Raw genomic sequence first — 17,491 nt, 5'->3', positions numbered from 1 at the left:
CTATTAACACTCATATTATTCTGTGTCTCTTCTAAACCCAAAAACTCACCTAATTCAATAATCAACTTAATATATTCTTGAGTCATAGCAAGATAACTATAGAAACATTGGAACATTTACTTAAGTGCTACTAACAACAACCCCAACTACGAAACAGAAAACAACCGAGAAAACAATTTAACAGTCCCATACCCAATCTAAATTTTAACATATAATATTAACATGTACTACCTATCGTTACTCTGTTTGGCCTAACTTTTCTCTCAACCTTCATCTGACAGCAATAACTATACATATGCCAATTAACACTCCCACTTTAGAATATAATAATAATAATAAATAATCAAAGTTGAGGCCACTGGTTACGAAACCAGTGGCGATACTTCTGAACCCAACATAAAAATCCTACTATTGAAGAAAGCCACTTACATATATAAATAATAATATATATACATATATAGTATCCTTCAAACCATTGTAATACCCTATTCTCCTCACGTTATTAATTTACTTTGTTAATCCACAATTTGACCATTGATAATCACGCCTACCACATCAACCTGAACAACTTCCAATTTTTATCGGATGTCGGCAATTTCAATTATAATAATAACATGATTCATACCAATATACCCAACACAAGATTTAGGCGAATGATTTACCTGAAGTCTAGGGCACTCGCGTTCTTCTTTCGTTCACGCTGCTTTATGTTATTCCCCTCTTCCGTTCTTTTCTTTTCCTCTATAAATTATTTTTACCCTAATTATAATATGACTAATTATAAGGGTGGTGAAAGTGACCCACTACTAATTCTAATGTTATTTTCTTTAATCACCAACTAAATAAATTATTAAAACTACCCCATTAATCCTATAATTATAATTACGAATAGTCCAAAATACCCATTTAGAATCTATCGGAAAGTATTTTATGAAATAAAAAGCTCTAGTACCCAAAACGACAAAAAAGATCATTACATTTATATAATGTAATTTGACTTGACGTGGGACTTAAGAAAGAAGAAAACACTTTTAAATTTTATAATTTAAAATAAATCATAAATATTTACCTGACTAACTTTATCAGTTGTTTCTTGTTATTTTGGGAAGGAAAACTACTGTAACGGAGTATGAATATTACATAGTACCTATTACAACAATCCGTAGTAGTACTGACATAACAAAAGATTTTTTTTTTTTTTTTTGAATTTGCATCTGTCTGCATGTATTTAATCGTTTCGTTTTGACTTGTTTGTTCAATTTTAAGTTGACACGCAATTTTAAAAATAAAAAATTAAATTGAATTATGATCATGCATTAAAAATATGTTAAATATATTAAAATTAACTTTTAAAACATGTTGTTAGAGTTTATTCTTAAACTGGGGAGCTATCTCCTTGTATACTCCATCCGTTCATTTTACAAGTTGAATATTTTTTAATTTGATTTCTACTTTTACTAGGCATTTTTGAAAAATAAAAAAAGTGCAATTTTTTTCTTCTTATTATAACCTCAATTATTTACATTGAGTTAATATCTTTGAAAAAAATAGTAAATAAATATACTTGGAACCCTACTAATTAATAGAAATAAAATGATAAACTCACTACTTTCAGGATCTTGAACACGATAATCTTACATAGAGATTGTTAGGGACACATACCTGATGCGGAAGACATCATCACAGAGAGAAGTGGAAGGATTAGTCGTAAATTGGTTTCTACCTCCTTGCCCTAACTTTATGTTACCACAACCATCAGCGATGGAATTATTGTAGAGAATATGTGATAACCCTAATGGGTGGAGGGAGGACCAATTTATAGAGGTTATGACTTAATCTGGTACGTCCATCAAGTAATCAAGGTACGGACGAGATTTATTCCTTATTAAATATTATTTATGGTATTGCTTGAATTACAAGTAAACTTGGGCCATATGTAAGAAATAATTAATAATAATTCTTACATCTAAACCTAATCAGAAAGAGGCCCTCCGACCGAGTATTGACCTTCAACTCGACGCAATGTAGCACACAAGAACATGCTCCCTCAATTTCTAACTTCAATATAAGTCACAATAATTAATAATTTAAAATATTATAAGACATAAAAAAAAAATAATGAACAATTAAAATGAAGTCATATAACTCTTAAATAGTAATAGTAATCTTGTCACTATACTTTGATTCAAAAGGTAATCGATAGTTTCAAACTATCTCCACTTACCGCAACCGTAATCACTTTTCATTCTGATTAACTTCTTCATTTATAAACCTTCATAAAATTTCAAAATAGCGATATGCTCTCAAAAAAAATGAGGAAAAACTTTCATTCTAAAAGCGATAGCTTCCCTTCTCCCTCAAGGCGAGAATTCTCTACTAAAAACAAGGCCCAAAATCGACCAACAACCCGACCTTCAGAGGTGGGTTTTAGCCTAAATAAATTTTAAATAATTTTTTAAACTAAATTGACTATTGAAAGTCATTTTTTTTAGCGCCAAAACTCGAGTAAGTACAATACATAGATAGATAATTTAACTTGGTTACAACTAGCAACTGAACTCACTCCAAAAGCACATCCAAACATCTTAACTCTTTTTTATTGTGTCAGTTCATGAACACTCCAACTTACAAAACAATCATCTATACACTTTTAAACCTCATAAATCACGTCAGCATCAAATTGTCTACAAAATACCATTGAGACGAATTGATGTATCTAAATATGAATTTTAAAAGTTTGGATCTTTATATTATGTCTTATTTTAAACCGTGTATAACAATAGAAACAAACAAACAAACAAAAAAGTGTAGGTAGGTGATGATACAAGTGAGAATCATGACCAAATGCGTTTTCAAACCTTTAAGATATTCAACTTTAACTCTAAATATTCTTTTTCCTTTTCAACCTCAACCAAATATTATCTAAAACACTCAATCTTGCTACGTACATTTTCATTGAAACAAAAAGACATTTAGTTACACACATATTTTATTATGTGATCTTAAAAAAAAAAACATTTTAGCTTAGTATGTCAAAGTACAAAGAGTGTCTCAAGAACCACGCCGCTGGTATCGGCGGCCACGCCGTTGATGGCTGCGGCGAATTCATGCCTTCCGGTGAAGATGGTACCGTAGACGTCTTCAAATGCGCTGCCTGCAATTGCCACCATAGTTTCCACCGGAAAGAGACAGTCCACCACCACCACCCATGTGGGTACTTCCCATATATTATGCCGCGGGAGAGACCTCTAGCGTTACCGCTAACTTCTGGAGGTACAGGTAATAGTGTTCTCACTTATCCTCCAATGTGACTTGATCAAGGTGAAAGTGTCAACACGTAATTTTATATGATACGTTAATTATTAGTAATAACTTTATCGAAATGATATACTTTCTTAATTTGTCCAATTTATTTCGTATTTTTTCTTTTAATAAGATGATGTAATTATAGTCGCAAAAATGTATGTGGGTCGTTTTAAAAAAAATCTTTTCTTTATTAAGGTAAATCTGTCACATAAATTTGTACTAAAGGAAATATTAATTAGTTATATAGATTATCTTTTTTTTTAAAAAAAAAAAAACTTTCTATAAATTAAGCATTTTGATTCTCATACACGTCAAATTAATTCATATAAATTAAGACAGGATAATATATACTTATTAATTAATTTCTCTGACTTCTACTCTACCTTCTCTCAAAATTAAACAGGTGGTGGATTCCGGGAGGATCAAGAATTATTAGAAATGTGTAGCCCTAATAACAACATTAATGGTACATTACTAAAGAAGAGATTTCGAACCAAATTTAGTCAAGAACACAAGGACAAAATGTTGGCATTGGCTGAGAAATTAGGGTGGAAGCTTCAAAGGCATGATGAGGGAGTTGTTCAACAATTGTGTAATGAGATTGGCATCAAAAGACATGTATTCAAGGTTTGGATTCATAATAACAAGCACACACTTGGTAAGAAACTAACCCTTGATTAGTAGCAAGAAAAAAAGTGAAGAAAAGGAGATCCATCGGAATTTTAGTAACTTAGTTAGTTGACTTCTGCACCTTTACTTTGTTGATCAGTGTTTGATTCCCCACCTTGTAATCCTCTTCCCCTACCCCTAAATTTTCTTTAATAAAATTAGAGTAATTTTAAAATTTCTTTAAGGATACGTAAATAAGGAAAAATCTAAAAAATAAATAAATTATTTTTTCTTAATTGTGTAAATGAGCATGATAACTCATCTAACTCAATCAACTTTAGATGAATTGGATTGAACTAGACATATTTTCATGGCGGTTAAATTTGAGCAAGCAAATCAAATCAGTCAATCTAAAATTAAGTTAATTTGAATTAAATAATTCAACTCATCCATTTAACACTTTTACATATATACATTGAGCTAGTTTGGTGCATGGGTGTGCAGTGAAGGGCTGATAGTATTTAATTAATTCATATTTTATGAAAATAGTGTTGTCTTGACCTTCTATCTTCACATGGCAAAAATAAGGCTACGTACATATTAATATTTTTTTCTAAATTCTTTTTTGTAATATATATATTACGTTATTGTTGTTACTTGTTATATTATAGTATTGTCTTGACCTTTTAGACAATACTACATATGTTTTACTATTATTTTTCTAGCTCAAAAATTTGTCATCCGTATTAAAAAAATTCTCTTTTTTATTTCTTTTTTAATATCTTCTTATTCCTATAACTTTACTTACTTTTGAATGTTCAAAATGGAACATGTGGGGACTACAGCAACTTAAACAGTACTGTCATGCATTATAATATTCCCACATGTTTGATTTTCTTGTACGTACTTATTTTTAATTGTTGCTATATATCTTCGATTCGTCATTAAATAATAATATCAATATATATTTAATGTAATTTCACAAATAAAATTTAGAGATTAGTGTGTACGTCATTTTATTCCTATTTTTGAAAAGGAGGACTACAATATGAAGACTTCCCGTGGAGTCAGTCATTCTAAATTTCCTCTCGCTATACAAAATGTTTACCAAAAAAAAGATATAGTTAAATTTGTTATAAAATCAAAGACACACGACTCAATTTAACTCGTTGATTAGTATATTAACCGTTAGATATATTTGTATATATGAATTTAGTAAAGACGATAATGAAAAAGTATGTAACCGAATTGAATGAATAACACATCTCAGATCCAAAGACGTACGAATCAGTATATACAGAAATGCTTAAGAGTGTTACTTAGCAAAATATAAAAAGTTTGGAGCACAAGAATATAAGTATATTATTTTTCTATTGCATAGGCAACAAATGTAATATATTAACCAATAAATAAGCTTCATTTGAACTCTAAAGTAGTATGTGTTAAGAATTCATCACCAACTTAATTGTTTACTTAAGATAAGTCAAGAAAACTCTAGAATATTTCAGAGTTGTAGAGAATTGAAGGAAGATTTCTATAATGAGTATTCTAGAGAGAATAGTCTAGAAATGTTCTAGAAAAGGTAGTTCTAGAAAAAGACAGTTAAGAATATTCTAGAAGAGAGTAGTATATATGTATCTCTCTAGATTCTTCCATCACCTCTTTGATATGTAAGTAAGTAACTAAGCTAAGTAACCAAGTAAGTAAGAAAGCAAGAGAGCAACAAGTGTGATCAAGATTGTAAGACTGAAGCGGGTTCTTACTTTGATATAATAAAATTCAAGTTATGAGAAATCGATTGTGTCCGTCGTCTCCAAACAATAATATTCAACACTATGTCCGATAGAAATGCTCTATCTAAAAATACCATTTTGCGGGCAAACTAATATTTCTCTATAAATTACAGGAGATGTATATGTTTAAAAAATAATTACTGATGTTAGTAGGAGAAATAGTGGTTTTGATGTGCCAAATACCAATTCATGTTTTACGATGCTTCCTAATTTTTCGATGTAAAGATATTACTTTCTTGATTGTGATGTTAACCAACTTTTTATAATAAAGTTAATTTCTTAGTACATTTTTTCTTATGTACAATAAACTTGCATGCTCCTTGAGACATACTTTGTTTTTTCAAATCATTTTACTTGTTCCTTGAGAAACTAAGTTTTTGACTATAATATCCTTATTTATTGTTTTTAAATTATTTATAATATTAATCTTTCTTCAAAACACTCTCTCTTTATTTTTTCCTCAATAAATAAATAAATGAAAAAAGTTAAAAGTCAGGCCAACTCAATATGATATATGTGTATTTGCTTTTGATCACATATATTATCTATGCTAATTAGTCAATGTCTATTATTTTTAAAAATAATAATTATTAAAGACAAAATAGGAAGAATGTACTCAATGATATCTTAGGTTTCTAAAATGACAAATACTTTGGATCGTTTATTTTTAGCAAGGATGATAAATAAAGAGGCCTGGAGGTGATACACCTTTTGTAAATGAATGGAGAAAATAATTCCCAACACACATTTGTAAAATTTTAAAAGAAAAAAACTTATTTCTTTGAGTAGGATACTCATAAAAGCTTAAAGTACACAAAATTGATGTACTTACTGCTCTCCTATAATTTGGTAAACAATCATGGAGATTTTAGAAACTTAATGGTATAAAGAATAAATCTTATCTTATCAAAGTTAGGTCTCGGACTTCTATTTCATTGGAACTAGAGTGGTCAGAAGCGTCAGTCCAACCCCACCCGGCTCAAGTCTCGCAGGCTAAGAAATTTGATGGGCTGGGTGAGTTGGTCCTTTATTTGGAAGGGCCTAAAAATGTTCAACACAACTCAATCCTATAAGTGTTGCGGGCTGGTGCGGACTAGCCCTTAGTTTTTTCTTCTTTTCAAACTTAAAATTCTATAACATCAAGAAAATGGGAAGATTTTTAAATCAAATATGGCAAACAACGTTGTGGTTTCAACAACACTAGCAAAATATCTAGTGTGATAAGCATATATCTAGGATATTAGATACGTGAGATACATGTATCTGGTGTGATACATCCCAAATATGCGAGCGAGATAAGAGATAGATGAGTGAGATAGGAGGGAGGCGATTGCGCGGGATTAGTCTATGTATCTTAGATACATGCGAATTCACTTGGATAGTGTATCTAGAATAAATTACACCTAATTTTTAGTCTATGCATCCCGAGATACATGTAACTAGACGCATCAAAATCTAGTAAGATTCATAATATTACAACATAACGTACATCTAAATAATTAGCTCATGCACTAGTGAGATTTCTATAAGTTACCCTTAAATAATTAGTAAAGCCCATGGGCCGACCCCAGCCCGGTCTAGATTAAGCCTCAAGGGTGAAGGGCTTATATGAGACGGACTTATAAGCCTTAATTTTAAATGGACTTGAAAAATTCTATCCTAACCTTACCCTAATAACGGGTTGGGTTATACCGACCCCATGGGCTAAGTCCATTTTTATGGCTCTAGTTGAAACTTTGGTTTTTCGATCCGTGAACTTTGAAAGTTGAAATTTAGGAGAAAATTTACCCACACCAACCTTCATATTGCCGAATCAACGCTTAACAGCTAACTTATGCAATATCTAAGTACCTAAATAATATTAGAATCAAATCAGTGTGCACTTAAAAAAAAGTGTAGAAGTAACATCAATACAAACACTATGTGTTGATAGATATCATAGACCGACTAAGATTGATAACAAGTATATAACTACAATTATAAAGAGAGTAAACAGATTCATTACACATAGTCAAACAATAGAATTACAAATCATTGGAGTCATCATAAGTCACTTACAAATTTGTATGTATATGAATATAACTAGACGTCATCCTTCTAGCATATCATAGAATCATCACTCACCGAATAATTCACAAGTACACAACAATCAAACCAACATTTTGTGTATACAAGTGTGTATATTTATATAAATATAGGTTTATTCCCTTCTCAACACACTTGTCGAAATACAAATAAATCAATAGAATCATGAAAATATGTTCTTTATGACCTGTCAGCAATCTCTACACTTTCTCAGAAATCATAAGTTTCACTCTCATCTATACACATGTGTCAAAGAGTCTTAATCTTGCCTATTTAGTCATGAACTGCAAAGGACCCTAGGTGTCCATGTAACGTACTGAAGTAGTACACGATCTAACTACACAAATAACCGATCGTCTGTGAGCTTACATCAGACTCAAATTACTTATTATCAAAATACATAATGTATTTTTACTGTATCCGTATATCTCAATATGTCAACTTCTATAATTATCTCCCAGAATAATACATTAAGTGTAAGATAATCACAAGTTCACAATTCATAACATCATAGTCAGCTCAACGATTACATGTTTATTCATACGAGTATTCATCAACTCAATCATCACCAAACACAAACTATGTTCGAAGGACAATTAACATCTAATACAACCCATATCACATATCTGAAACTAAGCAAAGTCTAAGTCTAAGTAAATCGTAGTTTACTTCAATCAAAGTTAAATCGTTTGAACCTTCCCTATTTTAACTGCCTCAAAATGTTCAACGTCTAAGACAAACAAAATATAATAACACTTTAATCATCTATTTTCTCATACGAAGGTCTTGGGTGTTCGATCCCATCTAATTCTACCCTTTTGAAGGTCTAACTATTTACTTAAAATTAGTAAATTTTTTTTTATCAAATTAAGGATTTACATGATCATACTATATTCATGCATGAAGTCTAACTCCATTAACCTTTCTTGAGCGGTTCATATGCTTGAAAATCTCATTTTATGGAATTTTTAGGATCCTTAATATCATATAATGACTTTATTCATAATTTTATGCTGGAAGGAAGAACTTAACAATTTAAAATAAAAATTAATGCGTAATTAAATTAAAGGTCTACGAGTCCTCTTTCAAACGCCACCAAGTTTGCTCCATTTTGAGCACGGAGTAAAAAGTTATGCTCATTTTAGTAAAGTTATGTAACACAGTCGAAGTTTCACGGATGGCTATACGACCGGTGAAGTGTTTCACGAACCGTGGAGCCCTAAACGGTCCGTGAAGCCTTCCTTTTAAGGTTCTCTGTCATTTTTTCAGATGGGGTCATTTTGGTCTTTCTTATATGTCGGTTTAACCTATATTCTAAGACTAAACCACGATGTTTTCACCTGATTATGGGCTTTGAAAGTGTTACTCAGTTCTTTTACATTAATTAACACTTCAAGTCATTAGAGCAAGGTTCCAAGAGGAGAAAAACTAGGGTTTCGAGCGTTCTTCGAGCTTCGTCAATCTCGCTAAGAACTTTCTTCTTCCAGGTATGTAAAGCTATCATAGTGTTGGACTAGTTCGTCCTCACGCCCAACATCTACTTTCAAATCAATAAAAGAGTAATATGGGGTTCTATCCTTATATTTGAGTATTCTTAAGATGAGTTGATGTTGAGTCTTGAGTTCTTGATTCTTTTTGAAATTTCATTCCTAATTATTGAATTGCTATTGTTTTGCATTGAGATTCTTGAGTTTATTTGTTCATGTCTATATTTCAACATGAACACTATTAATTGAGTATTAAGTAGTATCGTTGTGTTCTGAGTTCTTTGAGTTCTAAGTATTGAGTTTTTCTATATTGTTTTGAGATCCTTAAGTTGAGTTGTTCATGTCTATATTTCAGCATGAACCCTAATTTAAGTTATAAATTTTGAGAATCTTTTAAACCCAATATTTTTGTCTGAAACTGAGTTTTTGAGAAAATAAAGAGGAGTATTAGAAAGAGTTTTAACCAAGATTTGAGCAAGAGTATAAGGGAACTAAGTATTTCCCAAGTGTTTTGTTTTTACATGAAGAAAGAGTGTATTATTTTGAGAAAAGTAAAAGAGTTTTTAGAAAGATTGAATACATAGAAGTTACCTCTTAAAAGGCCATTTTGAATAGTTATCTAAGCCAGAGAAAAATATTTTTACATTGAGCAAAGAGAAACCTTATTTTCTAAATGAGCAATGAGTTTAGAGATATTTCAGAGTAGTTACCTCTTTTAAGAGGATAGTTTGAGCAATTATCTCAAACCAGAGAAAGGGTATGTTTTATAAATTTGAGCATCAGTATATATATTATTGAGAGTAGTATTAAACACCGATATAGGGATGAGTTTAGACAACTCAAAATACTCATAAATCATGTCTTGCCAACATGGGTACAAGATCTACATTTTAGATGAATCTTTATTGCTTAGTGGATACAATTAGTTGAGAGGTCTCATACCTCGACAAGGTATAGGGCAGTTCTGACAACGTGAGCAAGGCGTTGTATCATCACGTATGTCATAGTGATGGTTGTCGGTTAGAGAATCTCTCAATAAAGTTAAAGTGTACGTATTTTAATATATCACTTATTAAATTGAGTTCAGAGATGAGTAAGTATTTTGTGAAGCTCTAAATGACTTAACTCCTATATTTCTTTACATTCAGCATATTGTTATCTATTGCAATCCTTTCATTCAATCATTTCGCTTTGACTATATTACACATTCGTACATTCAAATGTACTGATGTCATTCGACCTGAATCTTTTTATGATGCAGATACAGGTGTTCAGGATCATCAACAGACGCTTCATTGAGATCACTCTACACTTCAACTAGTTTTTGGTGAGCCTCCTTGCATTCCAGAATACTTCACATTTACTTTCTAGTCAGTAGTTTTGAGATGTTGTGGGTCTTGTCCTGACATTCTTCTTTAATAATAGAGGCTTCATGGATAGACAGAGTCGAGTTGTACCCATTAGAAAAACTTCGTTATAACTGATGGCAAAATCCAACCGATAAGTTCCTTGTCGAGGTTAAAGAAAGAACAATAATCACAAGCTGAAATTTAGAATTTGGAGGTTATTAGTGAACCATATAGTGAAATTAATGATATTTGTTCATCTGGTTAATTATATTAATTTTTGGTCTAGATTTGTATTTTGTACAGAGATTATGTGGGTACTATTGATGGAAACTTGTTTAAGTGTGAAATTGTTTTCCATGTTAGTTGGAGTCCACATTTGAGAGAAGAGTATGTGGTGGTATTGAAAAATGGAGATTTTATGTTTTTATTTGATATGAATTCTTATGGAAAGAGTTATTTTTTTTTAAAAGAATAATTAAAAAGTAACAACTAATTAGTAGATTTAAGAATTAGGATTGATGAAGAAATTTTGCAGAGAAATGTAAAATATATTATAAAATGTTAGCCAAAGTTTTTATAGTTTGACCCTAAAAAAGGAAATTATGACAATTAAAAGTGAACGGAAGTAGTACCCACATAACTTATTCCATCTTTTATCCCACATAAAGTATACATAGATTACCTCATAAGTTATAAAAGTATAAATTATGTAGAATTACAAAAAACGCAACCAACTATATACCATATAAAAATAATACATGAGTAATTTTTATACAACATTTGAAAATCTGATGACTCTATGTTAGGAGTTTTGCAGAGTAATCTTGCTGATGGGCCAGTTTACTTTAATTGTTATCCTAACTTCTCGGTTGACATTAATGATCCCAATGTCATGGATTCTTTGACACTCAATGTCAAAACCAAAAACTTGAACAACAAAATCAATATTCGTGAAATAGCTATTATTTACCGAGTTTATTATCGCCTCATGAAAACCCACCTTGCTCTTAAAGCTCGCCATGAGAGTCTAAAAGGTGAGACTATGCTTATGGAAGCCAACCATGAACATAGTTCTATTTTTGTTCCTCGAACTATACAATGGAAAGATATACTCTCCAATAATGATTGGCATTTTGAAAACATAACTCCACCTTTTGCGTCTCATTCTGAAAGATCTCAGATTGAACGAGTCATTCAGTTTCCTGATGGGTCTATAGAACTTAAATTCTTAGACAATCCTGCAAGGAGATCTTCCTCGAATCGAAGGTCATCCTGGTCCCCTTCTACTTCGGGTCCCTCAAGACCTGTTCCCAGGCCACCTTCTTCTTCAAAAACCCTGGAGGAAGCAGATGATGAAATTATCTCCGTTGCTGACAACATTAAAGGAAAAGTCACGGGAGTAGACTTTTCAGGTGATATACCAAAAATATTTTACCAAGATATTCCAGGTAGCCCAACTGCAAGTGAGATGGAGCCTCCTAAAGAAAAACCTTCTTGGCTTGGAATGCTTAAGGTAAACAAACCTTTTGAACCCGATCTAAACATTTTGCAGGAACAATGGATACATCCTGACAACCAGGTAAAAAGAAAATGGTATGTTTCTTCTTACCCTCTTAAGCAAAGAGAATCCTTTAGAGATTTATGGATGACTGACATGCGAAGAATTGGTTGTGAAATAGAATTCTTCAAATGGTTTGAAATGACTGGTAGGATTGAAAATTGTACTGAGTCATTACAAGTTATCATTAACAAATGGTTTACTACTTCTAACAAAGTTGTGGAATCTATTACTCCTCCTCTAGAAGGAATTAACATCCCTATTGCAGGAACCGTAATCAAAGCTTCTCCCTTCAAAGAGAAAAGTGATAAGACAGGTGGAATACTCACATCTGCAGATATTGACCGAGTAGTTGAACAAAACAATTACTCCAACCAAATTCTTCCTATCATCTCCAGACAAATAGAGGATACCAAGCCTAGCATTAGTGGAAGACCAATTCCGGTCTCTACCTCTTCCAGCCATAATATTGAAACCTATCCAGGATTCAGAATCCCAGAATTCTCCAAAGAAAAATTCCCCAAACTTTCTGATACTTTTGAAGTAACTGGAAACATCATTGAGAAGATCAATGCACAACTCAACAACTTCAACATCTCTGTAAAAGATGATAATACATCAAAAAAGGTTTCTACCCTCCATGTAGAACCCAACCCCAAAACCCAAGAGAAATCCAATCTTCTCCAAAAGCTTGCTAGTAGTCGATTTCATAATATGAAAAATTATCATAACAAACCATCTTTTCCAGATTTACAGTATGAGGAAAATGCCTTCTTATCTACTTCATCTCACGAAGGAAGAAGTATCACTGAATGGAATACTGATGGCCTAGTTGAACATCAGGTTTACAATAAACTTCATGAAATGGGTGTTGCTATTACTGCGTACAAGATGTGTGGATCAGCAGACAGAGATGTTGCTAACATGTGTGGATCAGCAGACAGAGATGTTGCTAACATGATTATTGCAGGTTTCACAGGAATGTTGAAACACTGGTGGGATAATTATTGCACTGATGAGATAAAACAACTCATTATTAATGCTACTGCAACAGAGACAGTCGTGAAATTGGAAGGCACTGTACAATCCACTTCTAATGTCATAAAAGAAGATGCCTGTGCCACCTTACTTTACCATATTGCCAAACATTTCATTGGAGAACCAAAATTATTCCAAGATAGAAGTCTCCAAATTCTGAGTAATTTAAGTTGTCCAAATTTAGACAACTTTATTCATTACAGACATGCCTTTCTTAGTAAAGTTATGATCCGTCCAGATTGCAATTTGGATTTTTGGAAAGAACGCTTCATTAGTGGTCTACCCCCTCTCTTTGCAGACAAGGTTAGAACAAAAATCCAAGACCGCAATAATGGTAGTATTCCCTATGGCAATCTTACTTATGGTGACTTGATAAGTACCATCAACGTTGTTGCCTTAGAACTCTGTACTGATATCAAACTCAAACAGCAGCTCAAGAAAGAACAATCTTCTTCTAGAAAGGAACTCGGGAGTTTTTGCAGGGATTTTGGTTTTATCACTCCACCAGATAAAATCAAGAAAGACAAGAGAGAAAAATCCCATAGGAAGAAATCTCGACGAAGAGATGATTCTACTAGACCTAAGAAAAAGAAGTTTAGGTCCAAAAAGCCTAATGATGCTAAAGTAGATGTATGTTGGACTTGTGGCAAGACTGGTCATAAAGCCAATGAATGTCGATCTAAAACCAAGAAGAAGAAAATTAATCTTCTTAACATTGACGAGGAAACCAAAGGTAAGCTTCTTGCTATTCTTGATGAACCCTTTTCTGAATATTCAGGTACATCTGATGAGTACAGCGATGACGAAGACATTGATCTTGATTATGATTCAGATGTAAGCCAATCAGGAAAAGATTGCACATGCACTGAAGCTTTCTGTACTTGTGATAGTACACCTCATATTCGAGTACTTTCAGACCATTCGAAAGAAGCTCTTTTTGATGTTATCCAACACATTAATGATAACGAGGCTAGGAATCGTTTTCTCCTAGAACTCAAAAATCTTCTCCTCAATACGGACAAACCTAAAACCCGTCCGATAATTGAACCCTTCAGCATGAAACAAATCATGAATCGCTCAGATAACCATTCTGAACCTTCAATCTCAGATCTTCGCCATGAAGTCTGTAATCTCAAAGAAGAAATTAGAAATATCAAAGCTCGACTTTGTATTGTTGAAACTGACTAATAACCTCTCACAGCATATCACCTTTTTAAAGGATGAAATTCGTGTGAAGAAAATCGAACAGATTTTAAAAAATCCGGAGATAATTACTAAAATAGTTAATCTTCAGAAAAAATTTGAAGAAGAAATATGTTCTGATTTTCCTAATGCTTTTTGGGAACGCAAAAAACATATTGTGGATCTACCATACATTGAAGGATTTAATGAACATGCTATTTCCACTAAGGCAAGGCCCATTCAGATGAATCATGAAATGATGTAATTTTGTAAAAAGGAAATTGATACACTTTTGAAAAATAAGATTATTAGGATTTCTAAATCACTTTGGAGTTGTTCTGCTTTCTACGTTAACAAAAACGCAGAGAAAGAAAGAGGAGCACCAAGACTAGTAATCAATTACAAACCTTTAAATTCCGTTTTAAAATGGATTAGATATCCCATACCTAACAAAAGAGATCTTTTAAAAAGGACTTTCAAAGCTAATATTTATAGCAAGTTTGATATGAAATCAGGTTTTTGGCAAATTCAGATTTCAGAAAAAGACAAATATAAAACTGCTTTCAATGTCCCGTTCGGGCAATATGAATGGAATGTAATGCCTTTTGGACTCAAGAATGCCCCTTCTGAATTCCAGAATACCATGAACTCCATTTTCAATGATTACTCTTATATGTCAATTGTCTACATTGATGATGTACTAATCTTTTCAAAGAACATTGATTCCCATTTCAAACATCTCAACACTTTCTTCAAGATTATCAAGAATAATGGTCTAGTTGTCAGTGCCAAGAAAATGGTATTATTTCAAACCACCAATAGGTTTTTAGGTCATGATCTTTATCAAGGCACTTATAAACCAATTTGCAGAGCCATAGAGTTCTCTTCTAAATTTCCGAATGAAATTCCTGATAAAACCCAACTTCAAAGGTTTTTAGGAAGTCTTAATTATGTAGCTGATTTCATTCCAAAAGTCAGACAAACTTGTGAACCATTGTATAAGAGTCAGTTAAAATTTTATTCCAAAAGTTAGACAAACTTGTGAACCATTGTATAAGAGACTTAGGAAAAATCCTATTCCTTGGGGTACTGACCAAACTCAAGCAGTCATCCAAGTCAAAGCTCTTGTACAAACCATCCCATGTTTAGGAATCCCTAATCCAAATGCCTTTATGATTGTTGAGACTGACGCATCTGATGCAGGTTATGGAGGAATTCTTAAGCAAAAAGTAGATCTTGAATCTACAGAGCAATTAGTTCGTTTCACATCCGGAATCTGGAATTCCGCACAAAAAAAATTATTCTAACTGTTAAAAAAGAAGTCCTATCTATCGTGCTATGTATCACGAAATTTCAAGATGATCTTATTAATAAAGAATTTTTGCTAAGAGTAGATTGTAAATCTGCTAAAGAGATTTTACAAAAAGATGTTAAAAATTTGGTTTCCAAACAAATCTTTGCTAGATGGCAAGCTCTACTATCTAGTTTTGATTTTGAAATTGAATTTATTAAAGGAGAAAACAATTCTCTACCTGATTTTCTAACCCGTGAATTCTTGCAGGGAAAACATGAGGCCATTTAGGCCAAATACTCCTTCAAAGGAAGGCAACGACCTTCCAAGAGCAAAAATGGCCAAACCATTTATTCCTCCCCCACTCACCCCAGCAAAGACTGAACCATCTGTAAGACCTGTACTTACATTTCAAAACAAATTCACAGCCTTAGCCGACTTCCCACGGCTACCTTCTCCTACCCAAACAAAGCTTCCAAAGCTTATCTGTCCACCACAACCAAAAATGATTAACCTCAGGCCAATGAGACCAACAGTCCAAGAAGCATCTTCCAGCTCTGTTCAAACCAAAGCTAGTTATGCTATGAAAACGCCTGAATCATTTGCCCAAGAAGTTAACCCTGAGTTAACTAAAACCATTCCCACTAAGCCCATTCCAAAAGAAGAGACTTTTGAATTCATTGTTTCACAAATTTTACCATTAATGGCCCTCAACAAGGAATATGGAAATGTTGATACAGGTACATTAATAAAACCTTGCTACACTGATTTTAATTTTGTGGATACAGATAATCCACTAAAAACCAGAAGATTCTACGAAGCTATCCTCATAGATACTGATTCTATCGAAATTGAGCATTCCAGAGATGCTGATAATTATATCCAATATTCAAGGTTTACCATCAAAAAAATCTTGGATCCTTTTGAATGGTTTGCAGATCATTTACATACTCCCATTGCATTGACAATGACTCACAGGCCTCAGACTTATAATTGGTATGATTATAAGGCGGCATGGATGAACTTTCTTTATCTAAGACCAAGGCATACATGGTTTGTAAAGTATAGTTCAAACATCACCAAGGCTACCATTCCTAGATGGTTCTATGAATGGTGGAATTTATTTGGATGAGTTGAAAAGATTCTTCCTCAACAATTTCTCAACAGGTTTGAAGAATTTCAATCCAAAGAAGAAATCACCACTTTACCAGAGCATATTAAATTATGCAAGTATTTTATTCAAAAACGAATATCCTATATTATTTCTTGGAATTTTTCCAAAGATAATGTGGAACGTATTCAATATTTGTGTAAACAAATCCAGGTCAAAGGTTGGGTTCCCAAACAACCGAATGTCAAGGCAAAAGAGAAGGCAGGACCTTCTGCTAAAAAATTATCCAAGGCTGCACTTAAACAAAAATTGAAAGAAGCTATGGATAACATAGACAAATATGATGAAGTTCAAATCATGAAAATGATTGAAGATGCAGCTTCCACAGAAAGCAGCAGTGAAGACAATGGCGACATGTGCAATCCCAAAGGTTTAGCCTTGGCTTACATGGAGCCTAATTATGAATAGTAAAAAGGACCCTAAATGGAAAAATAGAGGCAAAGCCGGAATTATTTTTTCATATAGTGACACTCTACTATTCTAGATTAGCTTCCACTGAGAAGCTACAAGACAAGAAACCTTTTTGAAAAGAAGGTCTCCATTATCTCTACTTTGCTAAAAAGATATTCCCACTCAAAGCATCAAGACAAAAGTAAATGCATTACTCCTCCACTACTTTCAA

Source organism: Solanum tuberosum, unplaced genomic scaffold, assembly GCF_000226075.1.
Source record: "Solanum tuberosum cultivar DM 1-3 516 R44 unplaced genomic scaffold, SolTub_3.0 scf00323, whole genome shotgun sequence".
NCBI lineage: Eukaryota > Viridiplantae > Streptophyta > Magnoliopsida > Solanales > Solanaceae > Solanum > Solanum tuberosum.
Note: the sequence above shows the minus strand (reverse complement) of the source record.